We start from the raw sequence: 24,172 nt of genomic DNA, 5'->3' as shown, positions 1-24,172 counted from the left end.
TTGTACAAAGTGAGTTGAAAATGGCTTGACAATAGAAAAATGATGGGAAGAATTGTGACATCATACCATCCTTGGTAACATAGGTATTACAAAGCTCAAAGACGCAAGCCATGACAGTCAGTATCATTATGTGTGTTTTACAGAGTGCTTTTGTTTCCATAGATATTATGATTTTGTTGTCATTTAATTATAAATTTTACTTTGTTTTATAGTACTATGAGTTATTAAAACAAGTTTGTACTTAGCTTTGTTTATACACATTGAAGTAACATTATTATAAAAAAAAGTCAGCACTGAGAATCTGATCTAAAGTAATTGATTACTGTTTTCTAAATAGAAGGTGGTGAACGATGTGAATTCTGTAACTCAGTGGTCCTCAAGTGGGAGAATTTAGAAATGTGTGGAGGCATTATGATTGTCATAAAGACTGGGGGCTGCTACAATCAACTACTCTATGACTTAGAGGACAGTGGCTAAATGTCCTGCAAGTGCACAGAATAGACTTGAAAGACACAAAATTGTCATGTCAAAAATGTCAGTAGTGCTGTTGTTTAACTCTTACCCCCTTTTGGTCACTGTGTTGTTAGAGATAAATCTTAGCCCAGCTCTAGCAATTGCACTGGACCATATGGTCTGTAAACAGTAATTCGTATATCAGGACCCTCAACATGGAGGCCACCTAAGTGGCCCTGTCCACGTCACAAATCTAAAGCCACATCAGCCTGTGCTTACAGGAAACACCTGTCTAGGGAAACCTAACATACAACAATCACAAACTTCCAATTCAGTTTTAGCTAGTTCAACTCACCCTAGAAGACAGGACCAACTAGCCTTGTAAGGAAATCCCAACCTCCTAGCTAGTCATGCCCTGTTTCCATGTTGCCTTTTCTAACGCTCTGTGAAACTGGCTCTTGGCTCAAATCCCTCCCAAACAGTGCTCCACTGTTTGGGAGGCACTGTACTCCCCCAATCCATGGATTATTTTCCCTTGAATAAAGAACATCAAATCTGTTACTCATTTGCATTATTTTTGTCATTTGACAATATGCCAGTCTGCCTCCTTGCTTTAATATCCTCCCATTCCTTTTTCCTCTTCATTCACAATTATTTATGTATACCCACCTCATTACATAAAGGACCTGAGTGTGTTAGTGTACGTGTGTGTGCATGCACCTGGTTGACTAAGCAGTTGCCTAAATTAGACTGGAATTTTTTGGTTTATATCTCTATAACTATTATTTCATTCTTTTATACTATAGGTCTTTGTGTCTATATTTGTATATAAATGTCATAATATATTTTGTCTAATAGATTATAACATTTTTCGATCCTTCACAGCACATAGCCCAGGGTTCTTTTTTTTCCCATTTTATTTCCATATAGTATAAATGTCTTAATCTTTCTTTGCCTCAATTTTATCATCTATAAAATGGAAAAGGGCACATACCTCTTAGGTTTGTTGTAAGGATTAAATGAGAAATAAGTGAGTACATAGTTTAGGTCAGTGACTACTGCATAAGTGGTTAATAAGATTTAGCTATATAAAGCTGTATATATTTTTTCCCAGTGAATGCATTTGGATTTTGATAGTCCCGTTAAAAAAAAAAAAAACCTGACATTTTAAAGCACAACAGGAAAATAGAGCTATTGCTGCAATAGAAGAAAGGGAAGCCCAGAGAAGGGTGTCACCAGTGTCCAATATTAGACACTGACTAGTGAGTCCATTCATTTTCATGTGAATGTTTTCCCACTTTCCCACCCTTCCACCCTGGAGGTTGATAAAAGAGTTAAGGAGTGGGAAGATGGCAGAGCTAACCATCTTTGAAACTATTTTTTACATTTATTTAACATTTAAACAAGAGTTGGAGAAAGCAGGATAAGAGACCATTTATTTAGAAGTAAAACTGCATTTTATCAATATAGAAATAAACCACATTTGTTTTCTCAAAATCAAGGTAAAAATTTGTTTAAATAGTCACTATAATGTGAAGCGTAGCATGTCAATTGCAAGAACACATTTTTTAAAACATCTTTATTGGAGTATAATTGCTTTACAATGGTGTGTTAGTTTCTGCTTTATAATAAAGTGAATCAGCTATACAAATACATATACCCCCATATCCGAGAACACATTTTGGTTATCCAACTCAGTGGCAGCTTCGGCTAAGAAAATATTTTATGTAGATCTTTTAAAGGCATTTTTTCCCCTCCCTCAGAGGCATATTGAAATTTATCATTGAAGAATTATGTTATTCTTGATTTAATATGCTGCTTAGCTCATTAAGCCATACTTTAAATTTATAAAGGCTGATAGTACTTACACATCCAAGTAAGCAGAATGCTCACTTTCATGTTTTATAAATTACCTGTGGAAAACTGAGTTTCTCCTTGACCTTGCCTTTTTTTGATAGACCAATTGCATAGGCCCCTAACCAGGACATTTTCAGCCCTGAAATCCCTGACCTCCCTCCTCTTGCTGAATCTCTTTTGCTTTGGGAATGTTTAACCTACATCATGCTGCCCGGCTTATCTTTGTTTTAACACTGTCATTAAGAAATATCAACTCTTTAGATTAACTAGAACTCTTCAAAAAGATTTACTGTCACTTCTGTGGTTTGTCTCCTTTGATGGGAAGGCAGATAAGATAGAGGCAAGGAAGAAAAGTGAGATCCGTATACAAAACAATACCTTAGCTTTTTTTCTCATTTCCATTTTTCTCTGAGTTGTATTTACAGTTTGTATTTCTGGAAAGCCTTTTTCATTACATGCTGCATAAACATGAAGAATGTAGAGTGGTATCCATGCTGTTTATGGTTGGTTTGCTCTTTATGCTTATGTTTTCTTGCCCTTGGCAAGAAATAAAAAGTGATTTTGCAGTTTTCTTCACTGCCTTTTTATGAGTATAAAAAAGTACTTGTTCTTAATATTTTTCATAGATCTTTTAGTAGTGCAGTTGTCAAATAAAACCTCTCCTCTCTGGGTTGTTGATTTTATGGTCCCAACCAGAAGGTGGGTAATTTCAATCACTCGATAGTGTATTAGGATTAAAGCAAAAAGGATCTTTGCATGTTTTCCAGTGTGCATTTTACATGAAACAAAGCAGAATGGATGCAAGCCTTGATCAATTCCTGGTGTTTTCCTTGTCCACCAAAGCTTCTGTTAGAGCTCTTAAGGAGTTTTAAAAAAAATCTAGGCACAGAGGCTGTCATCTGCTATTGCCAAAGAACAGGCAGCCCAAAGCAAATGCCAAGAGTTTTATTGGGTTCTTTTTCTCAATTTGTTATTGCATCTGGTCTTGTTCATTGCACTACATGTCAGCTGATGCAGAGAGAGGTGACTGAAACATCTAGGTTCCAAATGGCAAAGTGGGAGGCTATCCGAAAGCATTTTATGTGTTTGTATTTGTTTCCTGAAGTTTAATGAACACAAAAGGCAGCAAGGGTTGACATAAAGCAGGCTGCAGTGTGAGCTGATGGGGAACGCTTACTGCTCTGTTTTATTAGTACCAAGTGGCAGGACCACCAGAAAGGTGATGTCCATCTTTCCAACAAGTTGAAATATAATTGAGTGCCTTCTGCTGCAATATATTTCCTTTGTACTATCTTGAATTCTGCTTGGGTCCTCATCTTTGTTTGTGCGATTAGAATTCATTGTCACTCACTGTTCTTCAAACTTTGCAGTTCAGTGGTTACCCTCCACCTCAGACTAGGGGATGCCCAATAAAGAAGGAGGATGAGTCGTCTCTACAGCATAAAGGGACAAGAATATGTCGGAGTTATGCTATAGACCATATAATTGCCCACGTATACCGGGGATGGGGTGGGGTTAGAAGTGATGTACAAAAACTGAAGCTCTGGGGAAAATGGACATAATGACCCTTTATCTGCCTGGATGAGGTGGACACCCAGTGGTTACATTCTTGATGATTCACATTGCGTGTTGTGGATTCCATGTGAAAATTCTCCAGGGACAATTGGCATGTGTTTCCAATGTTTAATTCAAATTTACTTACAAGATGGTTGGGGCAGATGTCATTATCTTTTTGTGGGCTCAACTCTAAGTGATTATTTTAAAAGATGCTCCAGGAAAATCAAAGCAGGAATTTGGGGCAGTAATCCTAAACTCAGATCCTTATCTAAATGTCCAGACTTTGGGTGTGAGCAGGGTTGTCATACTGTAAAATACCTAGGCAGCGACTCAGAATAGCTCTTTTCTCATCACAGTGATGGATATGTTAATTAACTTGATTGTGATAATCATCTCACAATATATAGGATATCAAATCATCACATTGTATACCTTAAATATATACAATATTTATGTATTATATTTTATATATTTATATAATTTATATATTATATAATTATGTCTCAATAAAACCAGAAAATAATTTCAGCTCATATTTAGTGATTTTTTAACCTTAAAGTGAAAAATAATGGTGAATTATGATGTTAACTGTAACCTCTCTATAATTTAATGACAAATTTTGCCGAATATTGTTTTATTTTTATTTTCTCCTAAAAATAATGAAACATCTTCTGTGCTTCAATATACACGGTACTTCATTTAATCCTATAAGCCAGTCACTTTTTAAATTTAGATTCAGAGATGTCATAACTTTAAATATTTTTCAGATTTCTGTCTTACATATTAATGTCTACATGAACATACGAATTCCTGGGTGCTGGGTTGAGTTCTCTGATCAATCAGCATTCTTCCCAGAAGTACCAGATACATCAAGAACAGTGAGCCATCAGAACAGAGATGGCCAAACCTGGGACCTGTTGGCATTAGGGTTCAGGGTCTCTTATCTATGTTTCATATCAGGTGTTTTTGCTTTTTCCTTTTTTAGATATTAGGGCTCAACATATATTTTGAAAAAAATATCGAACTAATAGTTGGTTAAGATTCATAATGCCTCTCATCTCCAGAAACATAGCAAGGGGGTGCCGAAACCTGTGCTTAGTAGTATTTGCATTTACCCCTGGCTAGGGTTTTAGGGCATAGTTTTAGGCCAAACCTTATTAATGTGCAGCCTAAGTCATTTCAGGTATGAAGATCAAACGCTCAAAAGAGCAAAGACCTAGGCAGGCACTGCAGGTTCATTTGGAATAAATTGCTTTGTACATCATTTTATTTGCACCATTTCAATCCTCATAGTTACGTTGTATAGAGCTGTCTAGTTTAGCCAAAATATTTCAAAACTCAGTATTGAAGAATGAGCTCATGAATCTGTGGTTTTTTTTGTATCCTGAGATTGGCTATGAAGAGCTTAGTACTTTTTAATCACTTCTTTCTTTGTGGGAACAAGTATCAATTTGGACTATAAACGGGATCCATACCTGATGACTTGGCAGATTTGCTGAAATGTTGTGCATATTTATCTGAGGGTCAGCATGGCAAGAACTCATCTTCCAGATGATATTTAAGAGATTTAAATTACTTATAAATTACAACATGCCTAATTCTAAAAGGATTAAGATAAATATGAAAATATTTCTTGATAAGGGCAGTTAAAATGCAAAAAAATAAGAGTACGCACAAATACAAATTCATATACATGTGAGAGCCTATTTTAAAAGAGGGCAGAGAGAATCAGGTTGGACTCTGGAATGAATAAAGTACAGAAACTGAGCAATCGATTTAGCAGCCCAAACAAGAAGCAGGACCCACTGGATAATGTTGTGTGATTTTCTGGTGAAAAGAAGCAAAGCTACCCAAACACCTGTTTTCTTGACACTGAATTCTAAGAAGGACATGTAGGGGGATCCTTATCTTCAGATTCAGTTTTTAAATAAATACAGCAACACTCTTCAAATGGATACATCTCAGATGGATTCTCCAGAAATGGTGAATGTCACATCAAATCAGATTTGAGTGGAGTCATCTCTGTGGACCACAAGGCAAACTTGTCCAGTGCAAATATGGCTGATGGAACAACATGAAACCAGTGCTTAGAGTACCTGGAGGAAGGAGTCCATGAGATCTTCTGGTACTTTCTCTCGTGCTATGAGCCAAGGGTTCAAATTTAAGTTTGTCTTGATTAATAAGGAAGGAAGGATGGGGGAGGGAACAAAAATCCATTAAGCCGTACAGGATAAGAGAAATGGAAACTCTGCATTTCTGTCCCAAGGGTCAGTATTTCTCTATAAAACTTGAGGCTCTAAGCCTTGAAAGGTCTGCTGGGGCCTAGGGTAGGCCACCCCAAAATGTGCCTCAAGGACATATTGATTATTTTGAATTAAAGTTATTTAATAAACAGCCAATGCAGGAGAGGCACTCTGACCTGCTTTATGTCTCCCTGAAATCAGGAAATAAATCTCTCATGAAAGGTGCTCTCCCTGCATCTGGAGGTAGAAGGACATCCTTATCACCAAAGATAGGGAATTGGGGCCAAGAAACCTATATATACAAACTACCCCAAGCCCAAACTCTGTTTAGAGTTTTCACTAATAAGGTACCCAAACCTAAGTTTCTTGGTCCTGTCAATTCCTCACAATTGTATTCTTTTCTTTTCTAAAAAGTATAAAAGCTGCCTACTTTGGCCACTTCTGAGGTTCCAAATGGGCCCTCCATATGCATGAATTAAAATTTGTTTTGCCTTGCATCAATTTTACTGTTAGTCCAGCCACAAGAACTCAAGAGAGGGAAGGGGGAAATTTCCTCCCTGACAGATCCCAGAGATGGGTTTGACTGTAGTTTGAGGACGAAAAGCCCTTTTCCGGCAGAGCATGGGAAAAAGGGTGATTTGCAAAGCAACATTAAGGATTGAAGCTGAGATTAAGAACCAGACAGTAGACTAGAAACATTAATCCAAAAGGACTGTGGAGAGAGTCATTAACTAGTGAAAGTTGACTAGATAAACACATGGTAGGTCAGGGGAGAACAATCAGGTGCAGAACAGAGTGTGCTAGGCATTCTCTGGAAATATTGCTAGGCAAACTTGCAAATTTACATGGAGTTCACTGGTATTTCCCATATATGGGCCACTGACTCAGAATCAGTTTGGTTCATATACCACACATTAAAAATACACAGTAGTTTAACTGTATATTTCCCCTTCTAGACTGTGAACTCCATGAGGAAAGAGACAGCTTGTCTTATTTACTGCTAAACATCCATTAGGAGGCACATGGCTTGACAATTAGAAGAAAACAAAAATGTTTGAAGGACAGAATTAACGTGCCTATGTTTTCTCATTTAATAATGGCTATAAGGGGGAGGTGGCATTATCCCTATGTTATGGTTGACGATGTAAGACTGAAAGTTGAGATAACTTACACATCCTACAGCTCTTTATCCACTTAATAAGTAGCAGTGCCATCATTTGAACGCAGGTCTGCTTTAAGTAAAAGCCCATTAAGCAACACTGTCTCCTTACCAAGCAAACATTTACAGACTAGGCACAGGGCACTGATTGCAATGTTAGATATTGGAGATACTGCAGAGAAAAGTAAGATGTGGTCCTCAGCTTCCCAAACAGAAAAGCAGAGGGTCATACAAAAGTAAAACACAGAGCTTTTTTAAAGATCTAAAGATACGAAAAAATCACAATAGATGACAGCACAAACATTTAACCCTCATGAGAGAGGATCAGAAGTTTTTGATGAGATGCTTACAAGATAGACATTAGAAGAATTTAAGGAATCTGATAGCTCATGTGGACATGGGAGGTGTGGTAGGCAGAATTTTGGTCCCTGTGGCCTTCTCTCTCTCTTCTTTCTCAGTAATATGTTGAATTGCAGGCCAAAATGGACTTTGCAGATGTAATTAACATTCTTATCAGTGACTTTAAAATAGGGAATTTATCCTGGATCATCTGGCCAGGCCCAGTAATAAGTATATGAGCTCACTTTTTGATCTCCATTTTGTTTACTGCATTTTGTTTTTCTGATTATGTTAGCTATATTGGTGAGTAATGCATAAATATATTTCTTATTTGTCTTTACAAAGAATCAGCTTTCGTTTTGTTAATTCTCTCATATTTTGTTTTCTGTCTCATTTGCTTTGCCCTTAATTGTATTTTGAACCTTCTTTTCAGATTTGCTCTGTGATATTTTTTTCAAGCTGAATTAGTTGAATGGTTTTTTAATTTTTTCCACATAGTCTAATAAAAATATTCAAAACTGTAAATTTCTCTGTAAGTTGTGCTTTAGATATATTCCACAGTTTTGACAGATACTACTTCTGTTGTTCTTAAGGTCAAAGGATCTCATCATGTACATTAGAATTTATTAGTTAATGCGTGGTTTATTTGGTGTATTTTTCCTCAAGACACAGAAGATTTTTATCACGCCTTTATTATTATTCTAAGAATTTTTTTTGTTTTAGTTATGTATTGCTACATAAGACAACCATTTTTATTATGTTGAAGATTGCTGTGGGACATCAATTTAGACAAGTCACAGGAGGAATGGTTTGTCTTTGCTCCACAATATTTGAGGCCTTAGATTGGAAGACTCAATGACTGGGGCTGGGACGGTAGACTGTAGTGACTACACATGGGCTCTCTATTTGGCTTAGGCTTCTCACATCATGATAGCTGGGTTCCAAGAGGAAGTATCCAGAGAGCAAGTATTCTAAGGGACCTAGAGACTCAGAATCTGCTTGACTTTTTTATGACTCAGTCGAAAGGCACAGAGTGGCATCTGTGAGACTCTTTGCTGAAGCCATCCCAATCTAGCCCAGATTCAAGGAGAGGGGAAATAGCACTCACCTCTCAAATGAAGGAGTCCCTAATAATCTGTGGTCATGTTTAAAACCTGCCTCAGTCGTACCATGTTCAAAGAACTTGTTTCTGTGTACTGTTAAATCTTATGGTTTATATGTGCCTCATTTATTTCCCCATACGTTTATTTACAACAGTTTTCTATTTTTAAGTATATCTTTTAAAAAGCAGGATATCTTTGGTATTTTTTGTTTATTCAATATTAGAGACTCTTTTGATTGCCCCACATTAATATAGCAGGTACAGATCCATGTGTCCAGGTTTGAACACTCTTTGGGTTGTGCTTTTATTTATTTCATTGCTTTTTCCATATGTATTTTGTTTTATGAGGGCTCTGAGTGGTCTCAGACTAGTGCCAGGACAGTAACTAGACATCTAGGTTCGTAAGTGCAATTGAGAGGTGCCTCCCAGCTCCAAGTCTGACTTAGCCCACCTTGATCACATCGATATCTTGGGGCTCTCCAGGACAGTGTGAAGGAAATTAGTGGCTACAAAGAGAATCATCTACCCCAGCTTATCCCCCTGCCTTGGGTTCTTTACCCTCCAATTTCCATTAGTCATTTCCCCTCCATTCTTAGACCCAAACACTTTCTATATGTCTCTAAGGATTTCTCACACTTTTGTTTCAGGTGTGGAGTGTAGGATCGTGTTCTGTCAATATCTTGACTTCTTCGTTGCCTCTGGTTGGGTTTGGAGAGGAAACCCATGTTAGTTTGACATCTTGTCTCAAAGTTTTTGGTTTCGTAAAAGTATATTCATCTGATGTTTTAAAAACATACATAAATGCAATGGTGTATTATACATTTGCTCTTCAGCTTAGAAAATCTAGTCATTATAAATGAGGGGAACTCTCCCTTGTGCATAGCACTTCGTGGATTTTATAGCATCATCATCTTCATTATTTCAAGGCTCAGAACAACACTATGACATAGTTGTAGACGAATAAACTGAGAAGTTAAGTGACTTGCCTATAAATGTAGCTAATAAGAAACATTGATGAAGTTCAAATTCAGATCCTCTGACTCCACAAATTTCTTTCTACTATACCCTCTCAATACTAAGTTTAAGATCATTTCTCTGAGTCACAAAAACAGAGGCACAGATAGATTGCATGTTGAGTGAAGACATTTTTTAAAATAATTTTTAAAATATTTAATGTAAGTATAGCTATTCTGCGTGACAGAAAAGACCAGCTTAAAATGATGGATTGACTATGTAGGTTTAGAAAACCAATGACAAAATAGGCATCCATCTGGTGTGCACATTTATTTTTTAAATTGAGATTTTTTGTTCAACTTTATTTTTACACAATTTCAAATTTATGGAAAGTTGCAAGTATAGTACTAGGAATTTCCTTTATTCTTCACCAAATTCACCAATATTTCATCACATTTTCTTGCTTTCACTCATTCATTCATTTGTTTTCTTTCTCTCTCTCTCTCTGTGTAAATAATACATATAGTATGTAAATATATAGTATTTATTCCCCCAAAACCATTTAAGGGATAAGTCACACATATTATGAATCATTGACCTAAATCCCTAAATACCTTAGGATGTATTTCCCAGAACAATAAACCACAGTAATACCAAAATTGGGAGATTTAACTTTGATATAATAATATTCTCTAATTCAGGAATCTGCAAACCTTAGGTCTCAGGTCAAACATGGACAACTGCTGCTTGTTGTGAATAAACTTCTACTGGAACACAACCACATTTTGTCTATGACTGTTTCTGGGCTACAACAATACAATTGAAGAGTTACAACAGGTACCATGTGACCCACAAGTCTACAAATATTTAATATTTGATCCTTTACAGAAAAAATTTTCTGATCCTTCTAGAATCCATAGTCAAATTTGACCTTGTCTAAATAATAACCTTCGTAGTTGCATTTCCTCATTCACGACCCACCTAAGATCATTCATTGTATTTAGTTACGTTTCTTTAATCTCCTTCAGTCTACAACAGTTCCTCATCCTTTTCTTTGTATTTAATGACGTTGAAATTTTTGAAGAATAAAGACCACTTATTTTGTAGAATATCTCTTTATATTGGTTTATCTGATATTTCCTCACAATAGATTTAAGTTGTACATTTGTGACAGGAATAACACTGAAAAGATGCTGTGTTCTTCTTAGTGCACCTTATCAGTAGGTATATTAGCTGTCAATTTCTCTTTTGTTAGTGATATTCATCTTAATCACTTAAGTTGGTGTTTGCTAAGTTCTTCCAACATGAAGTTACTATTTTGCCATATTGACATATAATTTTTGGAGCATCAGCTGAGACTTTATAAATATCTCGTTCTGAACGAATTATCACTATGATGGTTAAAAAGTGATTTTTAAAAGTCCCATATGCATATTTTAATATCTTGGTAGGATGATGAAGCTCAGGCCTATGCCCACAAAGTGCAGGAGAAATGTTTAAGGCCAATACTCACTAGAAGCCAGGATTCACACACAATGCTGAGCCTTATCTTCAGTGCCTTTTTGAGTCTGAATAATGGATGTGGTATTGAAAACAGGGAACATTGTTTGGCTGACAGAATATTTATGGAGTAAAGTACTACAGGAGTGCTCAGGATAAGTTCTGAATAATATTCTTTCAGAAAATGCAGTATAGAGATTCAAATGTAAAACTATAAGATGAATAAGAAATTTCCATCAATTCAAAATGGTTCAATATAAGGCATAACTGTCTGCATGCCAGAAAGAAACAGGCCACAACATACAGGTTTGGGTGACAGTGATTTGTGGCAGCTGTCCACAGCCAAATATTTCACTTGTGTGAGGCTGTGAGAAACAAGTCCATTGGGCTGAGCTTAGACACAGTCTCCATGCCCTCGGTTAAGGGCAATCACTTAGACTGCCACTTTCAAAATGACTTTCTCAGGTAGTGGTAGCTGATATACCAAATGTATGAAACTTCTGATTTGACTCGAGATAAAGTCAAAACGAAGGTCATATCATCATCCTCAAAGTCAGACTTTGTTCAGGAAGTAATTAGAAGAAGGATGATTAGGGAAGCAGGAACAGAACATTTTCTTCCAAGTGTTATTGACTTAGCATTGATTGATGTTTCTGTTCTGTCCACTCTGATTTTAAAAAAAAGGATGAGTTGAAGGACTAATTTTGAGTATATTCATTTTCAATTTCCGTTCAGTATTGGCTTGGAATAGAGCAAATAGTGAAATGATAATGGTAAAGACAAAGAAGGGTAGCAAATGTTTTTCTAGATGGTACCAGAGGGATTTCCCAATACAGCACAAAGGAAGTAGTAGGAAAGAAATCTCACAACATATTTTATGTGATTGAAGTATCAATCTCTAGGTCTCCCCATTTAGACATTTACATAAAACGTTGCAAATAGTCTTGTAAATACTGGTTTTTAGGCAATCCTATGTGTAATTTTAAGAAATTTTAGAGTATGTCAGGAAGCTATAATTTTGGGGTAGTAATGATAGAATAAGTTGGCTTCAGTTATAGTATCCTAAAAAGGCATCGAATAATCACACTCTCATTATAATGTACAAATACAAGCCCTCTAAGAGAACAAAGATTAAGTGAAAGAAAAGAAAAATTATACCAGTGTTGAACCTTACCATATCTTGTCATACACATATGAAGATAAGAGCTAATGTTTGCTGAGTTGTTACTCGCATTCAGCTGAATCCCATGTGTGAACTGATTTATGAATCTGTACATTCCATGGTAGGTTCTCTTCTGCTGCTCTTCACCACAAAAATCTTCGTTTAGCTTCTCTGCAAAGTTGTTGATGTTTTGAAGGATATATTACCTATATACATCTGGATCATTAGCTTCGTAATTCTCCAAGATGGAGATTTGTTAGGAAGTTAATTTTAAGTGGCAAAATGTCTAAATTATGTTAAGATTGGAAATATCTCTCCACTTCCAATCATTGAAAGTTTGCTTTTCACAATGCAATAATATATTCATTCAAAATATGTTTGAGAGCTTACTATGGAACAGAAATTTTTCTTAAAAGCTGGGGAATATATTGTATGTATTGAGGGTATTCAGGGAAGGTTTTAGGGTCACATAGTCTGAAGTGAGAAGTGGCGAGAAAGGAAGGTTTTAAAACTAATTCAACAACTGCTATTTGGTATTAAGATTTCCATGAAAAAGCTACTTATGATGACACTTTAAAAGAAATAGTCTTTCTGTGGAAAAATAGTTAGGTTTCCAAAATGTAGATATTAATAGTTTATGAAGACTCAAGGGTATTGTATATTGCTATTTATCTTGATTTGTACCAGGATGACATAAATAGGCACCAAGTCCCAGCCAGAATTTTCTGTGGGAAAAGGGAAACACAGGAAGTGCTATAGATTATTTTTTAAATTATGGTGATTTGAAGGACTGTATCTGCAGACAGATTGCCTGAATTCCAATCCTGGCTCTGCCATCCACTACTTGTGTGATCTTGGGTAAATATGAGAAAACGTAAAACCTCTCTGCAGTTTCCTACTCAATAAGGTTACTGGAGGATTAAATAAATGTATGTAAAATATCGGGTTGGCGCCAAACCCGAACAAACTTTTGGCCAACCCAATATTTATAAAAGTGGCACATAGTAAGTACTTAGGTACTAATATTACTATTAAATAAGCGAAAACTGTACATATGAGAAAATCCAGACTAAAGAATTTTCATCATTAAAGAAGAATGAATGAAAATAAGTGAAGATGCAATTCAAAAAGTTAAAAATACAAACAGAACATAAGGAACCATGAGAAATGAATTGTTAAATTTAGCAACATAAATTATTGGATTGAAAATATAGATTAAAATCAATCCAAGCCTTGGTACGTGGTAAAGATAATCAAAATGGACAATTTGTTTATGAATCAGAGAAAACACAAGATATGCTATCAGAAATTTGGAAGGGAATAAAATTATTCATAATGGTGGTGATAACTGATAACAAAAAATAATCTTGTCAGTTGCTTCTGGAAAAAGTAGTTTCTTTGTTAGGAGACCAAAACCAAGTAAAAAGACCAAGTCATGTAGTTGAATCATGGTTGCCGTGTATTTCTCTGAGGGGATGGTGATGTGAGCAGCCGGCTGACACTTGGTGAAGAAGATGGCAAAGAGGGGCTTCCCTGGTGGGGCGGTGGTTGAGAGTCCGCCTGCCGATGCAGGGGACGCGGGTTCGTGCCCCGGTCCGGGAAGATCCCACATGCTGCGGAGCGGCTGGGCCCGTGAGCCATGGCCGCTGAGCCTGCGCGTCCGGAGCCTGTGCTCCGCAACGGGAGAGGCCACAACAGTGAGAGGCCTGCGTACAGCAAAAAAAAAAAAAAAGATGGCAAAGAGGTGAGGGAATAGGAAGCAAAGTTTAAGTGACAGTACTTGGAATAGAAACTTGAACTTGCCAAGCTTGGCAAGTTTTTGCTTCCTAACATATTCTTATGTATTTTCTCCCTGAATTCTGAAAAAAAACATATTACTTTTCAAAATGCCAGCCTGGCTCAGCTAGATTAAGGGAAAAAAAGGAATAGGGTTGCACCAGAGATTGAGGGGCAGAATCACTCTTCTGGGAAATGGATATGATGGCAGAGCCCTTGTGTACTGTTGGTAGGACTATAAATTAGTGCAGCCAATATGGAAAACAATATGAAGGTTTCTCAAAAAATTAACAATAGAATTACTATATGATCCAGCAATTCTATTTCAGGATATATACACAAAAGGGTCTGTAATCAGAGTCTTGAAGATACATTTGTATACCCATGCTCATAGCAGCAGTATTCACAATAGGCAAATGATGGAACCACCCAAGTATTTGTTGATAGATAAATGGTTAAAAATCTGGTCTATACATGCAATGGGATATTATTTAGCCTTAAAAAAAGGAAGGAAATTCTGACACATTCTTACAGCATGGGTGAACCTTGAGGGCATTATACTAAATGAATAAGTCAGTCACAAAAAGACAAATACTGTATGATTCCATTTATATGAGGTAGCTGGAGTTGCTAAATTCATAGACAGAAAGTTGAATGGAGGCAGGGGGATTGAGGAGTTGTTTAATGGGTATAGAGTTTCAGTTTTACAAGATGAAAACAGTTTTTTGAGATTGCTTGCATAAATGGATTTAATATTACTGAAATGCACACTTAAAATGGTTAAGATGACAAATTTTGTTATGTGTATTTTACCACAATTAAAAATAAAAAGCAGGAATGACTATATTAGTATCTGGTAAAGTAGACATCATAGCAAAGAGAGCTACTAAGGGCAAAGAGGAATATTACATTATTATAAAAGCATCAATCCACCACAAAGATATAACTGTCCTGAATATGTATCAACCAAACAGCAGAGTTTCCAAATACACGAAGCAAAAACTGACAGAACTGAAAGAAGACATTGACTAAGCCACAGTTATACTTGGACTTCAAACACCTAACACTCAGCAACTGATAGAACCACTAGGCAGAAAGTCAGCAAAGATTGAATAACTGAACAAAACAATGACCAACAGGATCTAATTTATATATAGAAGAGTCAACAACAACAGAGTACACACTTGTTTCAAGAGTCCTCAGAACATATATTGATACCAAGATAATGTACATCCTGGGCCATAAAATGAGCCTCAACAAATTTAAGAGATTGAAATACTACAGAACATATTTTCTGAGCATAACGGAATCAAACTAGAAATATGTAAATATGAAAGACAACAGGAAAATCTCTAAACAATTGGAAATTAAACACACTTATAAATAATCCATGGGTCAAGGACAAAGTTGCAAGGAAAATTTTTTTAAAAAGACATTGAGCTGAATGAAAATGAAAAGACATATCAAAATATGTGGAATGCAGCTAACGTACCACTAAGAGAGCAATTTATAGCATTAAATGCTTACATTAGAAAGAAGGAAAGGTCTCAAATCAGAGACCTAAGTTCTTACTTAAAGAGGATAGGAAAAAAAGAAAATAAACCCAAAGCAAGGAAGTAAATAAAGAGCAGAAATCAACAAAATTGAAAGGAAGAATAAAATAGTTTTTCCCCATTGATTTTCTCTATTCAAAACAATCAATGAAATTGACAAAACTTTGGAAAGACTGACAGAGAAAATTAGAGAAAACAACGACAAATATCAGGGATGAAACAGGGACTGTCATCACAGATCCTGCAGTCAGTTAAATGGATAATAAGTGGATACTCTTGTTAACTCATAAATGTGAAAAATTACAAGAAATGAATCAATTCTTTGAAATACCACAAATTACCACCCCCCCAAAAGGTTATATAGGCAATGTAATTAGTCCTATAACCAATAAAGAGATTGAATTTGTAGTTTAAGTTCTGAAAAAGAAATACCCATGTCCACATGATTTCACTGGAAAACTCTACCAAACTCTACCAAACAGTTAGAGATTATACATTGACATTTACTCTTTATCACAAAATCAAAGAGGGTGAGGACATTTCACATCTCATTTTATGAAGCCAGGATTACCCTGATATCAAAACTACCAAGAGAGTACAAGAAGAAAGTGGAAAGAGTCACCATACCTGGTATTAAGGTTTACTATGCAGTCACAATAATGAAGACAGCATGGTGTTTGCTGAGGGATGACACATATATCAGTGGAACAGAATAAAGAACCCAGAAATAGACTCAAACCAATATTCCTAACTATTTTAGACAAAAATGAAAAAGCAATTCAAGGAGTAAGAGTACCCTTTTTAACAAATTGTGCTGGAGCAATCGGACATCCATAGTTTAAAAACAAAACAAAATAACAACAAAAAAACCTTGGCCCAAATCTCATACCTTATACAGAAATGAAAAAATATCACACATTGAAATGTAAAACTATATAATCTTAGAGAAGATGTTTGGTACCTGAGACCAGGTGAAAAGTCCTTAGACACCAAAAGCATGATCCATAAAAGGAAAAAATTGATAAACTGGACCTCATGAAAATTATGACTTTTGCTTTGTGAAACATGCTATAATGATGATGAAGCATAAGCTACAGACTGGGAAAAAATATAAATCACATTACCTGACAAAGGACTTGTATCTGAAACATATAAAGAGGTCTTGACATTCAACAGTGAAAAAATTTAAAAATCCAATTAGAAAATGGGCTATAGCAGTGGCCCACGATAAGCAGATGGGTTGGACCTATATGGCTCCTTTATTCCTGGGGTTATCATTTCATTGCTAAAAATGACGTAAACAGAAACCAGACCGAAAAACTCCTAATAAGAGTACAAGAACTGAAGAAGGAGATGCAATGGCTTAAAAAGGAAGAGGCCAACAACAACAAGAATTCAAATATTAGAGAAAATTCTTCAGGAACTGGAAGTGCTAAGTGTGCTCTTTTTTTTTTTAAATTTCAGTGCTCATGACCAAAGACATGCAGCCCTAACGTTAGTCTGTCTGGTCTGGACTAGGGATACCAAGGCTTTGCCAGTCAGGAGAACACAATACAACTGAACAGAAACTGAGGCTTAACCAAGACTAGGAGAAAACAGGCAGACCTCCAACCCTCACAGATGTGGGTGAACAAAGACATTAAATGACTTTGGACAGGTGATTTCTCTTGACCTTTGTTTTTACTTTCCAAGGGGCAGGGATTCAGAGGATTTTAATTTGAAAGGGGTCAACGATGCTGCTAAAGAGATTCATTATGCCCACATTTCCAATCAGGTGCTCCCTCCAGACTTCTCTCTACTGGCCTGGGCCCCTGTAGAACCCAGCTTCAGTGCTAGGTTCAGCTATCATGAGCAGACTTACTGCCATTTTCCCTTTGTGCTGATTTAGATATTGTAACCATGAATTATACAGCTCAGAAATATGACGACACATAAGATTTTAGGAACTTGTGTAAAATACATGTAGCCAACAGAGTGATTAATTTTCAGTGGACTACTCTCTCTGCTCAAGTACAGCTAGGAGTCCAGAGCCTGGGTGAGGGGAAAGGACAAGAACCTTTCTAGTTATGTCAATGTGAAGTGAGTGGCCAGGTGTTCCTTTATCGTCAAGTCTGCTGTACGATGGCTGTCTTTTTCTGATTGCCAAAGGAATGGAGAAGCCAGAGATTATTGATAAATCTGCTGAACATAGAGAAATATCCCCAGAAACCTCACTATGGTATGGCTGTAGAATTTTCTCTTGTCTTATATGACTTTAAGTTTGAAAATATCAACTGGATCTAGGATTGGGAGGTTCAGGAGTTCAGTGCTACCCACCACTGACAGCTATAGGCTAAATACACTGTTAAAACTTACATGTTGTATAGTATACTAGAAGGACTGGACTCTGTTGCCATACCCTGTGGGAAAGGACCAAAAATGGATGGAGTGATAGAATAAAGAAAAGTTAATAACTCTGTCATAAGGCAGACCATTGCATTTGTAGTAGGAGTGGAAATGTACATTATAAGCCCCTAATAGATCATCCTAAATGTCAAGTATAGGAATCCTGATCCAGCATCTTGTAAGTAGGGGATGCATCGAGCATCCACGTTTATTTCATGAAGAGTAAACAAAAGCCTAAAGGGACTGTAATGACACACAGAGGAAGAAAATATTATATATAGAAGACAACAAAGAGGCTCTGTGTTTATACAGAAACTAAAACATCATTTAACCACAGAAAAACTCACCAGGGTCTAGGAGGCAACAACCAGCTAGTGGTAGGTGGGTGTAGAAAGGAAATAATATACATGCTATATATATAATTGCAAGAAGTCCTAGAAATTCAGATGATCAGCTCTTAACAAAAGCCCATAAGGTCATAGTAAGGAAGGTCTTGCTGCTTAAATAAGAAACAATTTGTTCTTTTATCCCTATCATAAAAGATTGAGATTTTTAATAAGCAGTCGTAAAATGGAGATGTATTTCTGTGCACCTGGAAACCTGTGCCTTGTGTTCAAATTCATGAAAGCCTGATTTTGTCAGTGTTAAAAAAAATAGGCTATAGACATGAATAGAAATCTTAGTGAAGAGGATATACAGATGGCAAATGAGCACATAAAAAGATGTTCAACATTTACCATCAGGGAATTGCAAATGAAAAGTTCAATGAGATATCACTATACATGAACCAGAATCACTTAAAACAATTTTTTAAATGATAACGCCAAATGCTGGTGAGAGTGCAAAAGACCTGGTGGGACTGTAAACTAGTATAGCCACTCTGGAGAGAAGTATGGAACTTTTTTACAAAACTGAATATGCCATTACCATATGACCCAGCAATTGTACTCGTGGGCATTTATCTCAGAGAAATGAAAACTTTAAGTTCATAGAAAAACTTATACAGGAACGATCATATCAGCCTTATTCGTAATAGTCAAAAAATAAAAACAACGAAAATGTCCTTCAATAAATGAATGGTTAAACTGTGGTACATCCATACCATAGAATACTACTCACCAATAAAGAAAGCAAAAAAAAAAATTGATACACACAAACACGTGAATATATGTCAAGGGATTTATGCTGAATGTAAAAAGCCAATCACAAAAGGTTATATGTTGAATGATTCTATTTATTTAACATTCTAATGGCAGCATTATAGACATGAAGAACAAACTACTGATTCCAGGGGTCATGGAGAGAGGGAGATAGTTGTGATTATAAATGAGTAGCATGACAGATCCTTGTGATGGAAACTTTCTGTATCTTGACTGTAGTGGTGATAATCACAGGAAATTACACAGGTGCTAAAATTGCATAGAACCATACACACACGCACACAGACTTGTGCATGTAAAACTGGAAAAATTGAATATGGTAAACGGATCAAAACAATTTCAGTTTCCTGATTGTGATATTGTCCTATAGATATGCAACATGTTACCACTGAGAGAAACTAGGTTAAGGGTATAAGGTATCTTACTATTTCTTATGACTGCACATGGCTTGACGATGATCTTAATTTTTAAATAAAATTAAAGCAAGTTTGTGGCATCATTTAAATGCTACTAAACTCTCAACAAAATAACAATCATAATATTAAAAAGAAATGTAATATTGATGTACACAAGAACATTGACTCTCTATGCTGAGTAACAGAAGCTGGATAAAAATGAGTACATACTGATTCCATTTATATAAAATGCCAGAACATGTAATCTATGGAGACAGCAAGCAAATCAGTGGTTATCTGAGGATGGGGGTGCAGAGAGGGACAAGAGGAAGCAATTGTCAGGGGGTAAGGGGAGACTTATGGGGGTGATGGGTATTTTCACACTTACAATTGTGGTAATGGTTTAACAAGTATACACATATGACCAAACTCATTCAGCGGTCACTTTAAGCATGTGCAATTTATTATATGTCAATTATACTTCAATAAAACCACTTAAAAGGATCGTCTCTTCAGAGAAAAAACAACAACAACTTTGGAAGGAATAGAGATAAAAGATGTTTGGAGGGGAGATGATGTTGTTTTAGAATTCTTTGTAGACAGTTGCCTGTACTGAGAGCAGACAGCTCTTACTTCCCTGCCCTTGGGAAGCCACTGCTCCACCTTAAGTTTCTTTAGAAAGTGGGCTGATCAGTGTTGAGTTTGTGGCTTCCATCCACCATTATTTGAGTCCTCAGGGTGCTTTCAATAACTTTTAGTAGGGTGAGATTTTTGGCCCTCTGGAGGACCTTTAGTCGCTGGCATCGTAGGGTGAGATGTAGCAAACACTTGTATGACGTAGGTGGCCTGGAAGTGATTTGTCTATTTCTTGGGATGATACTGCCACCTACACACCTCAAACCACATAGGTTCTGGCAATGTACACTTTGTCGTGCCCCTCGTCCAGCCCCCTACCCCAAAGACAGAAACGCCAAGCCCCTTTCCACCTTGCCTGTGGGTTCAAGTGTTAAGTAGGAAATTTATCTTCAGCACTCAGTCCTGACCCATTCCTTATCCCCACTGTCTGGTTAACTGTGATTCTGCCAGTGTCCCCCGCAACCTTGCAGGACTCAACGTCCCTCCCTCCTCACACACCTGCCTCTTCCCTTCCTTCCCTGCTCCCACCATGAGAGAACTCGCAGAAACACACAGAAATTTTCACAAGTTGATTTTTATTTAATTAGCATCCGTGTACCCTGATGTTGTAAAATTCCGTGTCTACACAGTTGGCCATTTCTCAGACCTCAGACTTGGCAGATATTTCTGAGGTCTCTGGCCTCCCCCTGAGCTTTAACTGGCTCACAGCTCTTCGCTTGGAGGGGTGTTGCCGCACGGCACTTGGTTCTGCATGGCCTCTTGGTTCTGCTCGGCCTCTTGGTTCTGCTCTGCATTATTCTGATGTTGATTTAGTGTCTCATCCAGCCTGTGAGAACAGCTGGAGAGTGTTTGTCTTGTAGCTTTCTTCTGCTGTTTTGTGGGGTTGACAGCTTTCTTAGAGGCTTTTTTATTCAGACTCCTTTGACGGGGTTTCCTCACGGTCCTGGCTGTCTTCAGCACCTGGAAGGACAACAGAGTGAGGTCAAAAGGACATTGGATTAGGGAGAAGAAGATGGGCTATTGATGGAAAGGGAGACTTCATGAGAAGGGGTCAGGGCTGAGGAGGGGGTTTGTGCCAGGCAGGGAGAGGGTAGGATTCTTGGGGGAGAGGGAATCCATGAAGAAAACAGCTTGGGTAGGGTCATCTTACGTGGCCACCATGTCTAGGTCTGAGGTTATAGGGAGCCTCATCCACCCTTCTCCGTTTGGCTCTCGAGGGTTTTCGATCCATGTCTGTATCAGGCTCTCGTAGTCTTCAGCACACCTCAGCTGTATTGAAGCCTACCAGTGGTCTACTCCGGGCCTACTGACCATGCTGTATATACAGCTCCCCAGGACGATGAAGGGTCCGTACCCTTAGCCAATGGTGGCTAAGGAGGGACTTGGCCATCACAAAGCAGCCCTTGTGACACGTCTGTTGATGTAGCTCAGACATTTCAAAGAACCATTCCTGACACCTGGGGCGGGGTGGGGGGGGGATGATGATGAAGCGGGGTGGGGGGGGGGGGGTGATGATGAGGCCAGGATGGCTGGGTTAGAGAGGAGAGTCTTCCCAAGCCGAACTGCCACCCCTCCTCATATCCCTATGTTCAGTTGTGGTGGTGCACATGGTAGAGAACAAACCTTTCCTCCAAGCTATTCTCCAAGGCCACCCCTACTCAGTGGTTTATTCTGAGATCTCCCACCCTTAGTTACCAGCTAGTGTTTTGGATATCTTACTTAAAATCCCTCCAAAAGCTGTATGGCTGAATTTAAATATTGGTGGAGATATGAATCATCTTACAAACTAACAGAAAGACAGCTCCCATGAATAAACATCTCCCTACCTAGAGCATCTGGCATTAAAGCCTGCTGATTTTGATTAAATTATCTTCTGCCCGCTCTGCAACTTAAAGGCAGGGATTAGAATTAACTGCCCACTCATGAAGGTTGCTTTTATTTTTTCTTTTATTGTATTCTTGGACTCTGGCCATATTGTCATCATTGAGCTTGACAAGGTTCTTTCTCCTACAGTTTTTCTATTTTTCTTTCATCCTAGAGTCCAACACTCATTTCCTTCCCACAATTAGGCACCTACTCGGATGTGTTTGAATCATGCCCTCGTATATGTTTGTACTCTTGCGAAACATATAGCCTTATGAAATGTGTGTGTGTGTGAATATGGTGCATTGTGCCGTAGACCTCGTTCTGTTTCTTACCTTATGCTTTTAAGTTCAACTTATGTAGCTATATGTATCTCTAGCTAATTGTTTCTAACGCTGCATCATATTCCATTAGAACGAATATCCCAAGTATAACTTGTCCATTCCTTCCTCTTTTGAGGGACATCTATGTTGGCTCTCCACTCCACTGCCAGAAACATTGCTATGAGGAGCATTCTCATTCATGTCTCCCTATGGACTTCTGCATATATTTTTCTGTAATATACGCTCAGGAATAGAATTTCTAGGTCATAGATATCCTTAGTCCGTTTGAGCTGCCAGAACAGAATACCATAGACTGGTGGCTTAAGCAACAAACATTTACTCCTCACAGTTCTGGTGGCTGAAAGGCCAAGATTAGGATGCCAGCATGGTTGGGTTCTGGTGAGGGCCCTCTTCCTGCTTATGTCCTCACATGGCCTAGCTCAGTGTGTACACACAAAGAGAGAGACAGCTATCTCTTGTGTCTTCCTCTTTTTCTAAGGGCATTAATCCCATCATAAGGCCCCCATCCTCATGACCTAATCCAACTTTAATTTTCTCCCAAAAGCCTCACCTCCAAATACCATCACATCTAGAGGGCTAGGGTTTCAGCATATGGATTTTGGAGGGACACAAACATTGTCTATAAGCAATATTTTTTTCTAAATACTGCCAGGTTGCTCTCCAGAGTGACAGTACCAGTCTATTTTCCCAATAGAATTCTATTATTACTTGTTTCCCTGCATACTCATCAATACACAGTGTGGAAGCAGCTTCTGATATGACTCCCAATAATCCCAGCCTCCTGATGTTCACATGCTTGTGTAATCCACTCTCCTTGAGTGTGGGCTGTACCTAGTGTCCTGCTTCTAATGAGTTGAATCAATAGAAGCCAGCAAAAGTCATAGGATGTGATCAACATGATTAAGTTTCCTCTTGCTAGAACTTTGTTGCTGACGGTCTCTCTTGCCCCCTTGTTTTCTCATTCTGATGAAAGCATATTGTGTGGTGCTCAGTGAAGAGACTCGCATATCAAGGAACAGCTCCTGAGGACCTGAGCTTTTTAGTGCGACGACCCACAAGGAGCTGCGTGCTACCAACACCCAATTAGGGAAGCAGATCCTTCCCAACTGAGACTTGAGATGAGGTAGCCTTAGAAGATATGCAGAGCCAGAGGACTAGCTAAGCTGCACCCATATTCTTGATCCATAGAAACTCTGAGATAATAGATTCAAGCCACTAAGTTTTGGGGTAAGTTTTTACACAGCAAGTGATAACAAAGACACTTAGTATTACCCGACTTTTAATTTTAAAAAACTCTGATTGGTAAATAGTGTAATCTCCTTTCACTTCTGTGATTACTAGTGATTCAGCTATTTAGATTTTCTATTCTTTAAATTGTTGCTTGGTTAATAATGTTTCTCATTCTATTGGATTTCTTCTCTTTTTCATGTTGGTTTTACCATTCCTCTGTATTTTATGGATACTAATTCTTTGTTAGTGAACTTTGATATGCTTTGGGTAATGTTCAATACTTGTGTTATCCTCCACATAGAGTTCCTGCACCATGTGGTATGTGGTGATATCTTTATCATATACCTTTTATTTTGAAGGGGTATTATTTCATTGATCATGGCCTCTAGTACTAGGTTGAATGTAGAGACAATATCAGACATGGATATCCTGAAATTTATGTGCCTAATGTGTTATAGTAATTAGGAGAAGGTTTTCTGGGTTTTATTTTGTTTTATTTGCTAC

The 24,172-nt window shown here is 37.5% G+C and overlaps 1 pseudogene; it reads left to right on the top strand.

Annotated features, from left to right (window-relative positions):
* The window catches only part of LOC115847361 (tRNA pseudouridine(38/39) synthase pseudogene), a 30,559-nt pseudogene extending 9,658 nt beyond the window's left edge, over positions 1–20,901 (top strand).
* Positions 20,902–24,172: the final 3,271 nt, after the last annotated feature.

The sequence above is a fragment of the Globicephala melas genome, chromosome X (assembly GCF_963455315.2).
Source record: "Globicephala melas chromosome X, mGloMel1.2, whole genome shotgun sequence".
Classification (NCBI taxonomy): Eukaryota; Metazoa; Chordata; class Mammalia; order Artiodactyla; family Delphinidae; genus Globicephala; species Globicephala melas.
The sequence above is the reverse complement of the archived record's forward strand: the minus strand, read 5'-3'. Positions and strand labels throughout refer to the sequence as shown.